At 39.7% G+C, this 17,645-nt stretch overlaps 1 protein-coding gene across 1 annotated transcript in view; it reads left to right on the plus strand.

Annotated features, from left to right (window-relative positions):
- Positions 1-508: 508 nt before the first annotated feature.
- LOC132901310 (zinc finger protein 850-like) overlaps positions 509-17,645 on the plus strand; it is an 808,362-nt gene continuing 791,225 nt past the window's right edge. Inside the window, exon 1 of the mRNA XM_060943616.1 lies at positions 509-705. The gene's annotated coding sequence lies outside the window, so the exon portion shown is untranslated. The remainder of the gene's footprint in view (positions 706-17,645) is intronic.

Below are 17,645 nucleotides of genomic sequence, written 5' to 3' on the forward strand. Positions count from 1 at the left end.
TATAGAAATGGGTAGATAGCAGGTGTGTGATGCTGTATGAGCAGCAGTTCAAATAGATGCTGGCTTTATGTGCCTCAGAGGAGTCTTTATTATTCCAGCCCCAGAGAATTTTAGCTTCTGGCAGAAAACAAACAAACAAACAAAAAAAAAAACCCAATCCGGACATGTTCAGAACAACCAAATGGGTCCAGGCATGCAACATTACAATTTTTAAAATTACATTATAATTGTTATTAGTAGAAGTGTGTGAGGGTTAAGTTAGTATCTCACTGGGCTGCGACTAGTTGGAGACACAACAATTGTGATAAAATATATGAATTAGTGACAATTTTCATTTGGAATCACACTGAATTGATATTCACATTTTTTTTTATCGCAATTGTTGTGTCTCCAACTAGCCGCAGGCTGTCACAGCCCAGTGAGATACTGGCTTTTGGGTTCGGCTGGGATCGGCGTCCTCCACCCTGAAACTCCGCTCCAGTCCAGGTGGTGGCGGTAACGCGTCCAGTAGCTGCTTCTCCAACCGCCAGAAAACACTGGAGAAGAAAAAACCGCTGCTCGTCTGAGCCGCTTTAGCCCCTCGAGTTATAAAAATAAAAACACGTTATTGTGTCTGGCTCTGAGGATTTAAAACCCTTTAGCTCCTCGAGTTATAAAAATAAAAACACGTTATTGTGTCTGGCTCTGAGGATTTAAAACCCTGAGGTAAGTTAAACTGAAGGTGTGTGGTCGAATCCCAAATATATCTCCACTTTACTGTTTTAGGAACTCCGTTCAGTATGAAATAATGCCGTGTGCACCCTAGATAGTGCACTATTTATCCACTCAGGAGAGAGTTGTAGTTTGGCTAACCTGTTTAGTTGTATATTGAAAGTATTTAAATCTTCACTTCAAATTCATTTCCATCGCTTTCTTTTTTCTTCTAAATTTCAACTTGATTTCTCACAGACTTTTTTTTTCCTCGGGGTTTTTATTTATCTCATCTCATCTCATTATCTGTAGCCGCTTTATCCTGTTCTACAGGGTCGCAGGCGAGCTGGAGCCTATCCCAGCTGACTACGGGCGAAAGGCGGGGTACACCCTGGACAAGTCGCCAGGTCATCACAGGGCTGACACATAGACACAGACAACCATTCACACTCGCATTCACACCTACGCTCAATTTAGAGCCACCAGTTAACCTAACCTGCATGTCTTTGGACTGTGGGGGAAACCGGAGCACCCGGAGGAAACCCACGTGGACACGGGGAGAACATGCAAACTCCACACAGAAAGGCCCTCGCCGGCCCCGGGGCTCGAACCCAGGACCTTCTTGCTGTGAGGCGACAGCGCTAACCACTACACCACCGTGCCGCCGTTTTTATTTATTTTTTAAAATTATTATTATTATTATTGTTGTTGTTAAGCTAATCAGGCAGAATCACCCCCTCTGCAGTGTGTTGAGCAGAAAGCTTTACACACTGAAAATGGATGAAATCATAGGGGACTGTTTTAGGCATGGTTTCCCGAACCGGGAGGTTTTGTTGTTGGAAGAATCGTATGGTGTTGAGCCAAGGGCGTAAAAACGGTGTTGATATTAGTGGGGACATAATTTGACCAAGCGCCCCAGTGCGCCATGGTTGTCGCACGAAATGTGGCCTACACTGTACAAATGATTGGTTGTCCATTCCTTTGTGTTATTTTGATTTTTAGCACCAGGTACACTTAGTCTTAGACTTAGGCTAACATCTGCATGTATACGGGCAATACATTATCACACAGAGAAAGTGGACATTGAAGTTGCTGTGAATTTCGCTGTAGTGGATGACCTACCCAAAATACAACAACACAATCAATCAATTATGTGCTGCTGCTTCATTTTCACACAACTTTTACTATTTTCACACATTTGAAACATCATGTGCTTCCTTTTGAGTTACTGCAATTTCAGAATCTGGAAGTAATGTAGGTATGGGTGGTAGAAGTGTGAAGAGTTTTGGTAGTTGTAGTGCATTTTGCAAAAATGTTTATTCATTAAGTTGAAAGGGTTAAGTGACAATTGTTTCACATTTTTGCATTTTCACATTTTATTGCAGAGGTTACATACATACCGTAAATCCTCTAATATAGGCCGGGGCCTTTATTTCACTCAAATGCATCTTGGTCCAGGCCATTATTGGAAGGAGGCCAGAATTAGAGGCAGGCCTCTATTTCTATTTGAGCAAAACAGACTACCAGTGGAATGAATAAAAACGAGATTTTGTGTCTATTTGTCAAGTTGATGCTTGGTTGCCTGGTTACCACCAGACCTACCGGTAATCACAATCAGGGGCACCTGCAGGGTTGAACTGTAAGGTACGCACTAGCGGTGTAATCCCCCCCCCCCCCCCCCCCAAAAAAAAAAAAAAAACGCTTGCGTGCTGCAGTTTCTATGAAGAGTCGATCTATAGGCTTATACACAAAACAACGATAGAACTTTAACTTGAAATTGAACAAGCTTCCATGAACACAGGCTGATATTTGAACAACATATGTGAACTACACACGACAATAAACAATAAACTCTTTATAGCCTCGATTAGAATCTAGTGAACTTGCTCAGCACTACCGCACGCACGACTCTGACACACACTGTAGCGCAACGTGGGGTACACAGACTCGCTGAAAAACTCCTCGGGTATTTTTCTGAGTTTACCGAAAATCAGAGTAGAAGGAGCCACCCACCCTCTGTCTGGTTTGAAGCGGTTCTGTAGGACATTGAGCTTTACAGAGTCCGGTGCACATTTTAAGGCATCTGGTTGAAGTTTACCTATGTCTGATAAATCTGATGTCAGTGATAGCGGGCTGACTCGTGGCTCATTTGTCAGCAAGGTGGAGCAACCATCTACTTCTGATCGTAAGGGACATGGGGAGATGTAGGTGTTCTTATATGAAATTCACTGGATGTATGGCTAGTTTCAAACTCGGAGGTAGATGAAGGCAATTCCCTCAAAGGAACTGAGCTAGCATCCAGCTGCAGCGTACTGCTGCTCGGTTGCGGAGGAGTGGAAGCTGCCGGTGCCGTGTTACTAGCTGATACTGGAGAGGACTGGCAAGCAGATGACACCCCTGGATCACTGCTTTTGGACTTTTTCGTAAAAGTCTGAAACAAGCTCGTTTGTTTCAGGGTTCGTTTACTCATTTTTGACTCGCTTCTCAATAAATTCTCGCACAAGCTCTGACTACTGACGATTGTCTGTCTCCGTTTCTCAAAACTGGAGAGAATCTCAGTGGTGCAAGAAAAGTATATCTGCATTGACCAATGAGCTTTCTTGGTCACGCACACCCCGCCCACTCCTGAAGCACACAAATGCGCCGGCACACACACACGTCTCTCTCTCTCTCTCTTTCTCAAATTATGTTGCATTGCCAAAGCATTCAGGTAACAATTATAATTTAAAAAAATATCTCTCTCCCCAAGGTACGGCCATACGCCTGGCGGCGCCACTGATCACAATTGTCTTTCAGATCGGAACGATTGTGTAAGGCCACTATGATCTCAGAAACATCGTTGGTTATAGCCCCGGCCTGTATTAGAGTCCGGCCATTATTTACCTCCTCCGACAGCGAGACCGGCCAATATTAGAGTCCCGGCCAGTAATGGAATACAGGCCAGTATTAGAGGATTTACTGTACGCATATACACATGCATATACATGCAAACAATGAGCAAGAAAAAAGTAAATATAAGTAAACATTTAGCATTACCTACAAGCATTTATTAGGCCACATCCACACGACAACGGCAACGTGATGTTATTTAAAAAAAATATCGCCTCCAAATGGGCAACGATCAGTAGAAATCAGGTCCATATGGCAACGCAACGCTTGCTGAAAACGATGCAATACACATGCCACACCTCTAGGGGCGCTGTAAGACGGTCCCTTCGGACACACCAGAACAACCCATACGAAAAAGAACAGTAAAGAACTTAAGAGTTTACCACTGTCTTAGTAGTAAATCCTTATAAATATAAATAAATATATATGCCATGTATGATTTACTCCTGAAAGTGGCCCATTTTGCATTTTCCTCATACAAATTTTTTATGAAAATCTAGTATGTATGAAGTGAACATTGTGCATGGTTTTTACAGATAATGTGTATGATGAATTACACCGTCTTTGTATGCTTCATGTAATGTTTGTAGTTTTAAATTATATTTTACAGTTTAAAATGTACATGCCTTTTATATGTAAATCCAACACATAAAAGGCATATACATTTTAAACTGTAAAATATAATTTAAAACTACAAACATTACATGAAGCATACAAAGACGGTGTAATTCATCATACACATTATCTGTAAAAACCATGCACAATGTTCACTTCATACATACTAGATTTTCATAAAAAATTTGTATGAGGAAAATGCAAAATGGGCCACTTTCAGGAGTAAATCATACATGGCATATTTATTTATAAATCCTTATAAGGATTTATCCTTATATTTATAAGGATTTACTACTAAGACAGTGGTAAACTCTTATAAGTTCTTTACTGTTCTTTTTCGTATGGGAATAGAAGTAAGGACGCATGCGCATAAACTATTATGCGCGAGACTTCATATTAGCCACAAAGTCAGGAAAATCTGTTCGTAAAATTACATTATAATGACCAAATACAATGAAAAGTATTTTTCCAGTCTCACCTGTGAAAGGTAATCCCATGTGATCTCGTTTGGACGGTAAACCTGTTGATACAGTTAAACGCAGCTAATCTTTATTCTCCGCTTTGACCTTTCCAATATGGCGGCGAGGATGACGTACGCGGAAGGCGGCGTCTTTAATGGTCCGGAATAAATTGAATACTACATGTTGATGGATTAATTTGTTGTTTCTCACCTGTGAAAGGTAATCCCATGTGATCTCCTTTGGACGGTAAACCTGTTGGTACAGTTAAACGCAGCTAATCTTTATTCTCCGCTTTGACCTTTCCAAAATGGCGACGAGGATGACGTACGCGGAAGGCGGCGTCTTTAATTGTCCGGAATAAATTGAATGATACACGTTGATGGATTAATTTGCTTTTCTACGCCCTTTTTTGAGGAATGTATTGTAGGACTTAAACCATCATCTGAAGAGGTGAGATCGCTCCTTTTTTCCCCTTATTTTTGCTGGCGGGATTGACTCTGCCCTAAGGGCTATTCTCTCTCTCTCTCACTTTGCACCAGGCATTACACAATAAATATTCACAGTGAAAATATTTTGTAAGCGCGTTTCATGAACCAAGTTATAGGATTTCTTGACAACTCGCATCGCATCGCAATGAGAAGATCATTGGCACTACTGGTGTTAAGAATCGGACCATTTTATAAATGAATATTTTGCTGTAGAGCTGCAGTGTTTGTACAATTGCATGTTTTTGCTTCACTATTACTGTCACTATTCTGCTTCTTGCATTACTACTGTGAACTAACACTGAACATAATAATAATAATAATAATAATAATAATATCCAAGCTCGTGTTTCACTCTCACTAGTGCTCTGTAAGGCTTTTTCCTGGTGATATTCGTTACACTTCTACCCGGCGTGAAGCATTCACAGTCATGTGGTTGTGACGTCATCGTAAACAAATCCGTTTTACTCATCCAGACGACTTCACAACGGCAACGTTGCCAGATCTTTCCACTCTGGAACCCGTTCTCAAAAAGATTGCGTTTTGGGCACCCAAAACGCCGGCGCCGTGTGGACGCCAGGCCTAAACGATAAGCAATTGTATCGGAGTCACCTGAATCCGTTGCCGTGTGGACAGGGCCTTAGTGTGTGTGTGAGAGAGAGAGAGACGGTGTATACAACTGCTAGATGTTAAGGTGTTTTAAGGTGTTTTTGCCTTCTGAGGCAGAAGCTAAACAATTGGAGTCGAGCGCTTGGCAGAAGAAAACGTCACTGTCTGAAGAGGTTCTCTAACAAGGCTATTTTGTTTTGAATAGCTTACCGTTGACTGGGTAAAATAATGTCTTATGTCCTCCTTACGTTTTCTTTTATTGCCCGACATCACTGCCTGTGTGCTGTTTTGCTGTAGCAGCGAGCTGGATGCTGATTTTACTGCTTGCTACTGCTTACAGCCAATGACAACAAAAAACCATAGCAACGTCAAGGCAACGGGAGGTTGGCCAATCAAAAACCATAGCAACGTCAAGGCAACGGGAGGTGGGCCAATCAAAAACCATAGCAACGTCAAGGTAACGGGAGGTGGGCCAATCAAAAACCATAGCAACGTCAAGGCAACGGGAGGTGGGCCAATCAAAACTTCATAAAGCTTTTTTACCTGCTGTCCCCACCAATAGTCAGCCGTCTTTGAAAGGTCTGTTCACAACTGAAAATCGGCTGGAAGCGATACCGCGTTTGGTGTTTTTATTCAGCGTTTCCCGCATCGCGGCTTCTCCATTCAAAAATGGTATGGACATTTTAAACTCAGCTGAGTATTGGTATGGACGCGTCCATACGCATTTTTACGCCCATGTGTTGAGCTCGAAGCCTCTGATCCCTGGAGAGAGAGAACTGTGTCTCACAATTAGCTCTGGCAGCAGTGAAACCTCTTACTTTAACTCAGGGCTGGTTTTATACGCAGGGCTTTATTAGGCACTGCAAACTCTTCTTCTTCTGCGTGTTTCTTCTTCTTAAACTTATTCATCTTCCATACAAATTTCGAATAGCCCAATAACCATACATCGCACACAGACAAACAATACATTAAAACGTGCGGCTCGATCGGACTCGGTGTGCTATTACTTTGTTCAGCATTCTACGATTTTTTAGCGACGTAGTCGCGAAAAAATCACGCAAAATTTCCCATTCATTTCAATGGGAATAAATGAAAAAAAAAATCGCACATTTTCAACGTTTTTCAAACATCCGCTGCTCTGGCATGCTTTCACCTAGAGACATGATTCAAACTTTAAAATGGAGACAAACTTCTCCTGTGTGGATCTGGCGTTGAACTTTTTTGCTAGGTTGTATACTTTTTGATCAGTCACAGATCAATCACCATGATCAATTCTGGAGAAATTCAGACTTTATAATGAGTGTCTATGCAGTCGAGCTAGAGTGAGCTAGAGTGTACACCGCTTTAAAAAAAATGCTTTACATTTCTCATTAAAATTGTGTTTTCAGCCACAAATTTCACTCTACACACACAATTTTCTCAAAAGTTGGAGTCACACTTGTCTTGATTCACACAGGGTTCCCGCGGGTCCTTAAAAAGTCTTCAATACAACTTTCGGTTTTCAAGGCCTAAAAATGTCTTAAATTGTTTGGAATGACTGGAATTTTCGAAAGGGAGGTTTTAAATTTAATATTGGACCGAACGAGTGAAATGTCTCCATCCGGTTTGGGGTATTTTTTTAACCGTAATTTTAAAAGTGACCAGCGTACCTTTTGGGGGCAGCATTGGTTCTGTGCATTCCGTAGATCAAGAACTAATGTTAGGAGGCTACTGGAGGAAGTGCGGTGCGGTGGTTGTGAAGAGTGAGAGATGTGCAGGTAGCTTACATGGGCGCTAGAAAGCGTTGATAATTATGGGAAGATGTCTGTTTAACGACAGGTGGTTGGGGGATGACAAATAACCCCAAAATAAGGAGAAGACTCGTTTGTGATAACAAGCGCTGGATCGCACAAATGTGTTTAAAGACGGTACCGCAGCGCTGGGGACACGGCAGACTGGGAAACTGGCTTTTCACGGACACGAGGCGCGCGTGTTAGAGGTCAAGCACTCCGGAGTGAAACGCAGGGGGGTTCGCGCATGCGCACAAGAGTCAGGTGGAAACTGGGACTTATAGGAAATACTACTACTACTACTAATAATAATGATTATCATTTTTTTACATAATTAACATTGTTTATTGTACTAAGTTTAATATAAATATATAAACAACCTTTATTTCAAAACTCAATTAAAAAGAACTCCAGAAAATACAATAATTCTAAATATAGTACAATATAAATAATTTGTACAAAAAGTTTTTTAGTTTTATTACTTATCGTTTACAACCCCGATTCCAAAAAAGTTGGGACAAAGTACAAATTGTAAATAAAAACGGAATGCAATGATGTGGAAGTTTCAAAATTCCAAATTTTATTCAGAATAGAACATAGATGACATATCAAATGTTTAAACTGAGAAAATGTATCATTTAAAGAGAAAAATTAGGTGATTTTAAATTTCATGACAACAACACATCTCAAAGTTGGGACAAGGCCATGTTTACCACTGTGAGACATCCCCTTTTCTCTTTACAGCAATCTGTAAACGTCTGGGGACTGAGGAGACAAGTTGCTCAAGTTTAGGGATAGGAATGTTAACCCATTCTTGTCTAATGTAGGATTCTAGTTGCTCAACTGTCTTAGGTCTTTTTTGTCGTATCTTCCGTTTTATGATGCGCCAAATGTTTTCTATGGGTGAAAGATCTGGACTGCAGGCTGACCAGTTCAGTACCCGGACCCTTCTTCTACGCAGCCATGATGCTGTAATTGATGCAGTATGTGGTTTGGCCTTGTCATGTTGGAAAATGCAAGGTCTTCCCTGAAAGAGACGTCGTCTGGATGGGAGCATATGTTGCTCTAGAACCTGGATATACCTTTCAGCATTGATGGTGTCTTTCCAGATGTGTAAGCTGCCCATGCCACACGCACTAATGCAACCCCATACCATCAGAGATGCAGGCTTCTGAACTGAGCGCTGATAACAACTTGGGTCGTCCTTCTCCTCTTTAGTCCGAATGACACGGCATCCCTGATTTCCATAAAGAGCTTCAAATTTTGATTCGTCTGACCACAGAACAGTTTTCCACTTTGCCACAGTCCATTTTAAATGAGCCTTGGCCCAGAGAAGACGTCTGCGCTTCTGGATCATGTTTAGATACGGCTTCTTCTGTGAACTATAGAGTTTTAGCTGGCAACGGCGGATGGCACGGTGAATTGTGTTCACAGATAATGTTCTCTGGAAATATTCCTGAGCCCATTTTGTGATTTCCAATACAGAAGCATGCCTGTATGTGATGCAGTGCCGTCTAAGGACCCGAAGATCACGGGCACCCAGTATGGTTTTCCGGCCTTGACCCTTACGCACAGATTCTTCCAGGTTCTCTGAATCTTTTGATATTATGCACTGTAGATGATATGTTCAAACTCTTTGCAATTTTACACTGTCGAACTCCTTTCTGACATTGCTGCACTATTTGTCGGCGCAGAATTAGGGGGATTGGTGATTCTCTTCCCATCTTTACTTCTGAGAGCCACTGCCACTCCAAGATGCTCTTTTTATACCCAGTCATGTTAATGACCTATTGCCAATTGACCTAATGAGTTGCAATTTGGTCCTCCAGCTGTTCCTTTTTTGTACCTTTAACTTTTCCAGCCTCTTATTGCCCCTGTCCCAACTTTTTTGAGATGTGTTGCTGTCATGAAATTTCAAAATGTCTCACTTTCGACATTTGATATGTTGTCTATGTTCTATTGTGAATACAATATCAGCTTTTGAGATTTGTAAATTATTGCATTCCGTTTTTATTTACAATTTGTACTTTGTCCCAACTTTTTTGGAATCAGGGTTGTACAACAGTGTTTTTAATATAATAAGAATAATATTAACAACCACTAATAATAATTAGTAGTAATAGTAATTATTGATTATTAATCATTACTATTTATGAATTAGTGATTAATAAGTACTAGGGATTATTAAATGTTATAAAATTAAGTTATTAAAAATTATTACAAATAATTATTAAAAAGTAGTAATTGGTAGAATACAAACACTCATGGATTATAGATAATTTTTTTTAAATAGTGAACATTGATATAAAATAGCTGTACTACTAATAATAAACAATAATACTAATAATAATACTTGTTAATGTTATTATTATAAGTTCAGTTGTTATCAATGTTCACTATTAAAAACAAATTATCTATAATTCATGAATAATTGTATCACTACTACTACTAATAATAACTACTTTTTTAATAATTTTAACTAATCTTATAACTCAATTTTATAGCATTTTAATAATCACTACTTATTATTTATTAGTATAATTTAGTAGATGATGATAATTACTACTTATTATTAAATTACATTTTGATAATCACTGCTTATTAAGTAGTAATAATACTGAATTATAATAATTGCTACGCTATTAATTAATATAGCTAATAAGTAGTGATTATTAAAATGTTATAAAATTGAGTTAATTTTTTAAAAAATTATTATTAAAAAAGTATTTATTATTATTATTATTATTATTATTAGTAGTAGTAGTAGTAGTAATACAAACAATTATTCATGGATTATAGATAATTAATGATTATTTTTGAATAATGAACATTGATATAACAATTGCACTGATGATAATTAGTTTCCAGTTATTACAACACATTGATTAATATTGATAATTGTTATGAAAGGTGACAGTTGTTTTTCTGTGTTTAATGTAACGCTCTGATGATTGTATGACTGCATAAACAGGTTTATGCTGTTACCTGCTATAATGCAGAAGATACTCGAGAACTTCCTCAGCCAGCTGTATACTGTACCACACTCAGACTGATTTTGCTGTCGGACACAATCACACATTATCAAAGATAATCTTTGGGGATTGAAATAATGCCGGCTAAAGTTGTTCAGCTGGTTCTACTTGCCGTTTATTGTTTTCGTTTTTGAAATGATTCATGGTGTTTTCTCCAGTAAACACCAGTCTTCTCCTTGCTGCTACAGTAGTTCTGCAGGCCCAGAACACACGACTTTGCTTCAGCTGTTTGCATGTCTAACAGTTGCCATTGATGCACCCTGTTGTTCACCAATTGTGTGCATTCTTCTTAAGGTTCGTAAAAAAACTATTGCAGAAAAGTTTTAAGAGTGACTTTTTCTAAGAAAGCCCAAAAAGAGCATATTCAGGAAACTCACCATCTCAGAATTTAATCACAATTTGTTATTATAGAGTCTAGGGATAGGAATAGAAAATTTTACTAACCTTGACCAGATTAACCCCTTCCCGGCCGGATGGGCCACGCCCAAAATTTGGAGGTCCGACCACGGGTATGACATTCATGTTGGTTTAAATTGAATATTCTCAAAGATCCCATGATTCTGATTGCTTTTTCTGAGAGAGCATATGGGTGATCTATAAATTGCTTCCAAAAAATTTGTGGGGGTGCGAAGCGTATCCACACTAGCGCCACCTACATTTGGCACGGACGACTATCTGGCTACCTAGAATTAAGGCTCCAAATAAAATATGCAACTATATCCCAAGGATTTTTTTTTTTTTGGTTTCTACTGCTGCATATGTAAGTAAGCTAAATCAAATGAGAAAACAATGGGACTAGTGAGAATAATTTAGAAAATCTAATAAAAAATAATGAAAATCCTTGCCGACACCCTACTTCGGGCCACGCCCACAAAAATATTCTCACTATCCCATACAAACAACTAGTTCTAAAAGTTGAACCAAAAGGTAGTCTATCTATTCCAAATAGAAAATTTGTGGGTAACATTGTTGGTAGGCTAATATTAACACATTTATAAGCTTGATTTTCCATCTTCGCCCATGGCATTTTGACCCCTAAACTGTACCTAGATGTGGATAAACTGATCTATGATACTAGAAGTTTTATTGGAATTGTATTTTCTGACGACTTTTCTGCTATTTATAAAATATTTTAGATGTTATTGTCTTTCACAAAAATACATACACTTACTGAAAGTGTAATGATATTTAAATTTTCACCAACTAGGTATCTTGTAACACAGCAACATTGAGGCCTTATCAAAGTGACAAAAATTTTCTGCTTCTCAGCTTGAAAAAGATCACTTCATGGTCACTGAAATTTTAGCCAATTTATCATTGAAAGAGGTCTTAAAATGGGTTCGAGTCATATTATAGATCTCATGCACACTACTATATATGTTGGTATCCTAGACAAAGGAATAGCATTGTAGTGCACATTTCTTATACTTGTTTATAAGGGCATTTCTACGACGATCTCCCATTTGTTCTAGAGGCATTATTCCTTGAGATTTTACTGGTGTTAAGTTTGAGTTTATAACTGGTAAAATGTCATTCAAAGAGTCACTGGCCTCAAAACGGTAGGATGCATCCAAATCTGAAATGTCAGAGTCAACATCACTATTTGATCCCATTGCACTAATGGATATAGCAAGTGGAATGCCATCGATATCATGCACAGACTCATTTACAGGAGTACTTGTCTGTTTTAGTTTAGGTCGTCGTTGATGTTCAGGAGTTTTCAGAACTTTTTTGCACTGATGAGGGTCCTTGCGACAAGAAGTACATATTGGTGAGCCAATTGGAATGTCTAACTGATTACAAATGGACACAGTTCCAGAACGGAGTGAAGATGACTTAACCTTTTTATTTGAAGGATGGTTTGGATGTTGACATGCTTTTCCAGATTTCCAATAAATTCCAAGCTGAAGTCTGTGTTTTGGACAAATTATGTCATCATCTTTATAGCTTATTTGACGGGCTCTGTTCATTATCAGTTCAACTTCAGTTGTCCCTTCTAAGTCTATTTTTAAGTTAGACCCATGAGATGCAACAGAGTAAGCCATGTTAGAAACTTCAGTTGGAACATCCTTTGGCTTTGTTGACGATAAACTGCATTTTTCAAATTTGCCATCACGGAAGATGCACCTTTCCATTTTAACCCTAGAAAAGGATGCAACTTCTGAACACTAATCTGAATGGTAGGTTTTGATATATTGTTTTTGATATTTTGTCAATGATTTTTTTTTTTGAAAGTTTGAAAGAGAGACAGAAGAAAACAAATTGATGACAGGCATAAATCAATTTTCCATCAATTATTATGAAACCAAATTGAAGTGTAAAGAGAAAACTTACCCACACAGCTACTTGGGCTTACACAATGCAAAATACCAGTGTTCTTCTAGTCTGCAAACTGCGTATCGTAGGCAAGACTACGTTGTAACGTCATTTGGAGCACTACAATGCTATTCCTTTGTCTAGGATACCAACATGTATAGTAGTGTTCATGAGATCTATAATATGACTCGAACCCATTTTAAGACCTCTTTCAATGATAAATTGGCTAAAATTTCAGTGACCATAAAGTGATCTTTTTCAAGCTGAGAAGCAGAAAATTTTTGTCACTTTGATAAGGCCTCAATGTTGCTGTGTTACAAGATACCTAGTTGGTGAAAATTTAAATATCATTACACTTTCAGTAAGTGCATGTATTTTTGTGAAGTACAATAACATCTAAAATATTTTATAAATAGCAGAAAAGAAGTCAGAAAATACAATTCCAATAAAACTTCTAGTATCATAGATCAGTTTATCCACATCTAGGTACAGTTTAGGGGTCAAAATGCCATGGGCGAAGATGGAAAATCAAGCTTATAAATGTGTTAATATTAGCCTACCAACAATGTTACCCACAAATTTTCTATTTGGAATAGATAGCCTACCTTTTGGTTCAACTTTTAGAACTAGTTGTTTGTATGGGATAATGAGAATATTTTTGTGGGCGTGGCCCGAAGTAGGGTGTCGGCAAGGATTTTCATTATTTTTTATTAGATTTTCTAAATTATTCTCACTAGTCCCATTATTTTTTTTTTTTCATTTGATTTAGCTTACTTACATATGCAGCAGTAGAAAACAACAAAAAAATCCTTGGGATATAGTTGCATATTTTATTTGGAGCCTTAATTCTAGGTAGCCAGATAGTCGTCCGTGCCAAATGTAGGTGGCGCTAGTGTGGATACGCTTCGCACCCCCACAAATTTTTTGGAAGCAATTTATAGATCACCCATATGCTCTCTCAGAAAAAGCAATCAGAATCATGGGATCTTTGAGAATATTCAATTTAAACCAACATGAATGTCATACCCGTGGTCGGACCTCCAAATTTTGGGCGTGGCCCATCCGGCCGGGAAGGGGTTAATCTGGTCAAGGTTAGTAAAATTTTCTATTCCTATCCCTAGACTCTATAATAACAAATTGTGATTAAATTCTGAGATGGTGAGTTTCCTGAAGTGGGCTGTTCTTAAAAAAAGTCACTCTTAAGTTGTCGTATTTACCATTTTCTTTGTCAAGGTACAGTCTTAATTTTTCCATTTAGAGGTCTTGAAAAGGTCTTAAAAGTCTTTAAATTTGTACTTGAAAAATGTACAGATACCCTGTCACACAATGTGTCTACCTAAACGATAGGATTTACAGTTTTTGAATGAGAAGCCTGAAAGTAAGGAGAGGACAGGCGCGCTGCCCAATCGACTCCCATTATAAACCTGGCAGCGCTTTTACTACAAAATCAGAAATGTCAGTTGTTTTCAACTCGCTCTATTGTCCACATTTTTTACACTAGGGACAAAAAAATTATATCAGTGTGTTCATGAGACCCTTGTAGCGCTCAATGTGAAAGAATGTTGTGGAAATCTCTTTTAGTTTTCGTGTAAATCGCCATTATTCGAGGAGAAGAAATCTGAGAAAATGCTCTCTGTGCCTGTGATATTATGTCTTCTCTGCCTCCACCTGAGCACCGTCACCAAGGCAACGAGCTCCAGTCAGGGAGCAGATGGGGGAGGGGCTGCTCTCTCTCTCAAACACACACATGATCATAGCATCGTAGCATCATAGCAAGTCACACATTCACACAGTACAGTACAACTCCTGCAATAGCGACTGCTACGGCCACTGCATCACTCTCACGATTTCCCACAGGGGAATTGTCTATGCTATGATGCTACAATGCTAAAATGATGCTATGACGATGCTATGCTGAAATTTTGGCGACACTAGTCTAGGGTGACCAGATTTCCCTAGTCTGAAACCGGGACACTTTTGCGCGCGACCATGCTCGTGCACGCACACTTTTTTTTTTTTTTTTACGTAAACGTGACACTCAGAGAGGTGCTCTTATCATTTTGTTGAAGCTCACATTTATCAACATCTCACATGAAATAAAATAAACAGGCATTTTGTTATCTAGTAGCATAGTGGTATACAGATCAGTTAAATTATGGTCAGACAACAGATTTTGTAATGGCTGAGAATAGGCCAGGCTATGTCCATAGGCCAAATTTAAACTGATTTATTTCACCTGTTTGTGAGAACACCAAGAAGAATGCATATGCACATGTAGGCTATATCTCTAAAATTGTATGCACTATAGCTTGGGTGGCCAACCCGCGGCTCTTTGCCTGGTGTCATGCGGCTCTTATGTTCATATCGAAGTTTGTGTTTGTGCTTTTTTTTTTTATTTGCGTGTGCGTTTTGCTTGAGTTCAGTATGGTATTTTCGTCAAATGCCTCTTCGCTTTGCTTGGGTATATTACGGTATTTTCAGGTCATGTCAAATGCGCATGTGCGTGAGATAATCGCTAAGTTTTTGGGCAAGGTGTATCTTGTGTCAAGTAGCCTCTCAAAATGGCAATGAAAAAATGCACAGCAAAACGAAAATATGAAGACGAACATAGGACATTTTTAACAGAGTGGGGGAGTTTATACTTTTTTGTTGAACGTAATGGCAAGCCATTCTGCCTTATATGTCAGTCGTCATTAGCTCATTTCAAAGCTTCCCACCTCCCTGAATAAGCAAGGAGCCAGATATGCAACACTAATTGAAAACCTGCACGAAAGCTTTGTAACCCGGTTCCGTGATATACAACTGAAAAGGCCACAGGTTACGTTCCTCGTCGACCCATTCAATGCAGAGATGGACTGTTTGAAAGCCCCGCTAGTCACAGATGAGGCTGCGGCTGAGTTGGAGATGATCGATCTTCGTGAGGAAGACCAACTGAAACCTGTTTTGAGGGAAGGCACCATTGAGTTTTGGAAAAGTGTGCCATTGGAAAAATACCCGAATGTGAAACGGGCTGCACTTAAGATACTGTCAATGTTTGGGTCAACATACGTCTGCGAGTCTGTGTTCTCTACCATGAAACACGTGAAGTCAAAGCATCGTTCTGTTCTGACTGACACCCATGTGAAAGAACTGCTTCGAGTGGCAACGACGGAATACAAGCCAGATTTGAAGAGGATTGTTCAAGGCAAGGAATGTCAGAAGTCCCACTAAGCAACATGCATAGTAAGTGCACACAATATTGATTGCTGTAAATGACTGGCCTGTGGTATTAGTACTGACTGAAGGAGTAAATTTCTCTCATGTTGGCGTGTGACATTTACTATTAATCTGGCTGAGCAGAGGTGTGTGAGCGTGTGTGTCTGTGAGGGAGAGCGGGGGGGGGGGGGGGGGGGCGATGTTCATGTGCGGTCATGTGTATGGTGTGGCTTTTTTTTTTTTTGGTAATGCCATGAGTCCCACTAAGCAGCATGCATAATAAGTGCACACAATGTTCATTGTTAAAAATGACTGGCCTCAGCCTGTGGTCTTAGTACTGTAGGAGTAAATATGTTGGTGTGTGACATTTACTATTAATCTGGCTGAGCAGAGGTGTGTGTGTGAGAGAGAGAGAGAGAGAGAGGAAGGGATGGGTGATGTTCGTGTGCCCATGTGTGTGATGTGGCTCTTTGCGGTAACACAGTAAAAAATGTAGCTCTTGGTCTCCAACTGGTTGGCCACCCCTGCACTATAGCATGAACTTAAAAAGTAGATATGTGACCTCAATATAGCCTAGGTCAGAATCAACCTTACTAACCATTCCCCACAACTGAATGAATAAAGCAAGAAGATGTGTACAAAAGTGAACACTTTAATGGAAGGTGCAACAAGCTGTTCAACACAGCAATATGGCCAAACTGTCAGAATGGTATGTTAAACAGAAACAAAAAAGAGACAAGTGATTTGAGAATATACACTCAAACAAAACAGCAATAAAGGAGGAGAGAGGCAACAGCCCGAGGAAAGCCCCCACAGGAGCGCACAGCATTTGCAACATAGGCTACCCAACTCAGTACAAGAACAAAGCACTTACAGTGTGTGCAGTAGGCTTCGTGCGCATTGTTCTGCACCTCTCGGAGGAAGGGGTAGGTGCCCTGTAAATCTTTGGAAAAGGTACATTTTCTTTTCGGCATAATTGCTGCGGCATTACTGCTGCTAGACAAAGAACATTCGCGCCAGTTAATGTTTATTTTATTGTTGCATGGCAACACGTTCTGTTGTCTGGAATAATGTGGCTAAATAAACACCCATGCCACAGGGCCAGGGGGCAGTAACCAGGAAAGTTTGTGATTCCTGTTGTGGCAGTGAGGGCGTGGTCAAGCGTCGGTCTGTGACCGCGGAGTCAGGGAAGGTAAGTGGCAGAATCACTACACCTGATGTGAATTAATGTGTTTGTGTGTCTTCCCCAGTGACCGCGCCCTGTATAAGGAGAGAGAGAGAGAGCTCTCGCCCCAACCAGACGACTGGAGTGGGTGCGTTGGCTGGGAGAGTTAAAAGTTTGCTGAAAAGTGAAAATAAAGAGTTTTGTGAACTCAGTTCTGGCCTGCCGTCCTTCTGTGCTCGGTTCCGGGTTTCAGCACCACTGTGATAGTCTGTATGGGTGGGTGGAGCACAGAAGGATGGCAGGTCAGAACTGAGTTCACAAAACTCTTTTTATTTTCACTTTTCAGCAAACTTTTAACTCTCCCAGCCAACGCACCCACTCCAGTCGTCTGGCTGGGGAGAGAGCTCACTGTCTCTCCT

Source organism: Neoarius graeffei, chromosome 17, assembly GCF_027579695.1.
Source record: "Neoarius graeffei isolate fNeoGra1 chromosome 17, fNeoGra1.pri, whole genome shotgun sequence".
In the NCBI taxonomy this organism is placed as follows: domain Eukaryota; kingdom Metazoa; phylum Chordata; class Actinopteri; order Siluriformes; family Ariidae; genus Neoarius; species Neoarius graeffei.